The sequence below is a fragment of the Triticum aestivum genome, chromosome 3A (genome assembly GCF_018294505.1).
Source record: "Triticum aestivum cultivar Chinese Spring chromosome 3A, IWGSC CS RefSeq v2.1, whole genome shotgun sequence".
Lineage (NCBI taxonomy): Eukaryota > Viridiplantae > Streptophyta > Magnoliopsida > Poales > Poaceae > Triticum > Triticum aestivum.
The window spans coordinates 10,092,507-10,096,489 of NC_057800.1; the positions used below are offsets into that span (position 1 = coordinate 10,092,507).

A 3,983-nucleotide genomic window follows, 5' to 3' on the forward strand; every position below is an offset into this window, starting at 1 on the left:
GATGAAGAGGCTAGAGAGAAGGAGCGACAGAGGCCGTACCCTCTCCCTCCGCTGGCAGACCCAAACCATCAGCTAGAACGCGGCTAGGGCGCGGGGAGGCCATGCCATCACGGATCAACATCGAGAACGCATGCCCTCACAAGTTGTAAGCGCCCCTGACCACCACCATGTCGGCATGGTTGAGAAGAGATGGATCTGGATGGTGGTTTCCGCTGATGAGCGAACGTTGCTTGTACCCATAGTAGATGTGTCGGCAACGGCCATCACAATGAAATATAATCAATGCGTGTCGTCCTGAGTTCCTGAAAGTTTTCACCTGGATTTTCCTGGACCAATGAAGCAAAAACATGCACAATTTCTCAAACAAGGATAGATGAAGTGTGTGAATCAGATGCAGTATTAATACAACAAAAAATAGCATTGTCATCAAAGGATTCACTTACAATCGAAAGAAGAAGCAGCATCACGATTTTGCTTGTCTCCGTCGGATCTGGACCAGATACCTGCACCATAAAAATACTAAGAAAATGATGGCATAGGAAGATTACCCAGCAATAGAAAAGCAAACTAAATGTAGACGACTGTATCTTTATTGTTAAGATTCATTTAGAAGGAATTTCCCGACCATCATGTAAATGAATTGCAAGAATTTTTTCCATATATTTAATGTAGAAAGCTAACGTTAAATTATATGTTGTGCCATGAACTTATTACAATTTCCTTGATGTACCTGTATCATGGGATCCATGAGATTCATGGCCTAGTGATCACTAACCATGCCAATCATCTGCTCCTGGGAGGTAACCCAACCATTGCCATTCCGTAACCTCTGAATGCAGTTTTTCTCCTCCTAGCATTGATATGGAGATAAGCATGAGTCATATTGTTGAATTCTCTAAATGGTTCATGCTTAACTTTCCAACACAAAACGAAGAAAAGATATATTTGTAAAATTGTGAAATAAACATGCTGGCCAACACTACATATAATACTACCATGGTGGCCAGGAATCATAATACTACCATGGTAGATAGTTCACGTTTTGTTGAGTACATACATGATACTACCAGGTCAGAACCTACAGACACAGGATCATTGATTTGTACTATTCAACAACACTGACAACAACCGCAACCCGAAAATTAAGTGGCTTGAAACTGGCAACCCAACCCATGAATAAAGCGGCATCGATCTGGAACGCATGACAAACAGTGCCTTGCAGATGCAGTTTCAGCATAGATAAGCATAAGTAGCATATATTTAAAAAGTATTAAAAAAAGGCTTGTGTTCAGTTGGACATGAATAGCCTCATGATTCCTGAGTCAGATGAACAAAGCGAAATCAAACCAGCACGAGGATAGGAGATCCCACATTGCCCAATTTTCTACAATCGGCATCACCACACTTGTAAACAAGATAACAGATTTACTAATTCCAGCGCATCAATTTCTACATAAACAAAATTACCACATAATGAGATCCACGTCACTAGAGTTAAATTACGCAAATTTGCATAACACTCACGGGTAGAGGATAGCCATCAGTCGTAGTAGTATTGGAGGTTGTGGCCGTACTGGTGTCACGGCTCGATATGTTCAGGTGGGAACCTTTGCCACTGCTCACCTCGATGCTGCTATCATGTATCTGGAGCTCGGGGGGAGAGGCGGCACTGCTGCTTCCCATCTGCCTTGCATGATCCCAGCTGCCGAGGCACAACACCATCGACCCAACGCTAATGGCATGCTCGTAGCCACTTCCCCTCCTTTGATAGGAGCCGAGGTTGGGCGCATAACCTACTCTCTTCTCCTTGGATTTCTTCTCTGTGGGCGACGAGATCACCCTCCGAAGAGGAAATATACAAATGATGACCCTTGGTAAGAATGGAATTTATCAAATCAAGCGAGTCAAGATGTAAACCTAATTATATGATCAAAATAGAACCATTAAACAGTAGGCGAGTCAACATGATTTTAACTGACAAACTTCAAACAGAACACAGTTCATATAATTGTATAATTTAGTCATGAAAACTTGCAAACATACTTCCTACTTGTCTTCCTCGGAGATAATCAACCTTGTAAATATTCATCCTGCTGACATGACTTGTCATACTAATCAAACTGTACTTAATCAAACTGTACTTGACGTACTGAGACTCCACCATGTGACTTCCACTTAGAAGGTTCTCATATACATGGATCGACGAGACAAATTTACGACATATTAGACCAAAAAACAGGAAACATTTTCCTGTCAAAGGCTCCACCATGTGACTTCCACTTAGAAGGTTCTCATATAGATGGACCAACGAGACAAAATTACGACAGGTTAGACCAAAAAACAGGAAACTTTTTCTTGTCAAAGGTAATTCAAAATTAAAGAGAGGAAAATCACAGTCTCTTGTTTTGCCAAAATTACTGTGTCGACCTGATTGTTTTTTAGAGGCCCAAATTTGCTTGATTCTTAATAGATGACACAGTAAACTGACTATAAAAGTCGCCAGTTCATACCACAACCCAATGACTAACAATGAACATCTCTCTATATGCAATATGATTTCAGAGTGAAACATACCATTATTTGCTATTGGACCAACCAAATGTGGTTTCAACTCCACATGAGAAAAACAACGTAGGAATTGAACATACATCCAAGCATACAAAACCAAAAATTCCAGCAAGAATTAGACAGGGCATCTAAGGCCACGATAGCATTCACTCACCCTGGTATATAGCATCGGTGGAGCGAAATGTGTCAATGCCACGATAACATCCACATGTCCACCTTCATGCCTCCCTGACTCCTCCTGCCGACCACGCGCCTCTGCCATGGCGTGTCCCCACATTCCCAGCCACGCCTTCTCAAGTACTCCCAAGAAGATAATGGCAATAACAGACTGTGCCAACATTACAAACTTAATATTAGTAATTATTGGACATATGTTTAACTTGCACATGAACTATGTAAAATGCAAAATTACTAATGCCAGCTTAATAAAATGACTCCGCGGTGTCGTACATGGCAAACCAAATATCATGCTTGGTACTATCTCATATAATTCATGTTGTTGAATCACATATAATTCATGTTGCCCTTGATAACGGATCAATCTACTCTTCCTAAATTAAACAATAGTGAAATCCCAGTAACCTAAAGGCATGATTTGCACATATAGGATATAAGATCATATGATCAAGAACTGTAGCCATGTTTAATATAACAAACCTAGAACCTGCACTTCATATGTTAACCATTGTAGCTTCATCTAGTAAAATTAGAACAATAACAGATCTTATGATCAAGAATAGTAGCCCTGTTCGATGGAAGGCAATCTATTCAGGTGAAGAAGACATGGAGAAATAGCAACATGGATGCTACCCGGCACGAGGCACTACTTTTTGATATAGCAGCACTGATTACAACGAACATGATTTATGAAGTGAACAAAAGCTATTTTCCCCTAAAAAATAACTCTCACATTATTTTTAAGAGAAAAGCCTAAGAGTTGTAAATTTAAAAAGTATAACCATTGAAATTATCGATTTATAAACTGTCGGATGCATCCAGTAAAGTACTTTAAGAGAAAGGCAAATAGCAAGAAACCAAAGCAGACCCCCGCCTTCTAAACAAGAGCTTCAATAAACTTAAATTGTCATCGTATCAACTAATCTATACAGACAAGAACCTTCCGAAATGTCTGCCTCTCAGCCAAGATCATGATGACATTCAGACCTTCACCGAAAGGAAGTAACTTCGTCAGTTGAGACCTATGACACATATATTTCAAAATCAAAACCAAAAGGAAGTAACTTCATGAGTTGTGACCCATGGGCAAGTATATATCTCAATAGAAGATGAAAAGATGTCAATCTCTGAAGATTCTTGCCATATGTATCCCGGCTAGACATCTTTGCTTCGAGCAAATCTTTTAGTGCTTTCATGTTTATGCATGTCAAATTCTTTCCATTTGCATCCCTTCTTCT

At 40.0% G+C, this 3,983-nt stretch overlaps 1 long non-coding RNA gene across 1 annotated transcript; it reads right to left on the reverse strand.

Moving 5' to 3' along the window:
• Window positions 1–421: 421 nt before the first annotated feature.
• LOC123057503 (uncharacterized) lies at window positions 422–1,729 on the reverse strand. Its single transcript, XR_006426877.1, has 3 exons — window positions 1,525–1,729; window positions 731–850; window positions 422–503 (listed from the first exon to the last, which is right to left on the reverse strand). It is a non-coding gene; the product is annotated as an uncharacterized lncRNA (long non-coding RNA).
• Window positions 1,730–3,983: the final 2,254 nt, after the last annotated feature.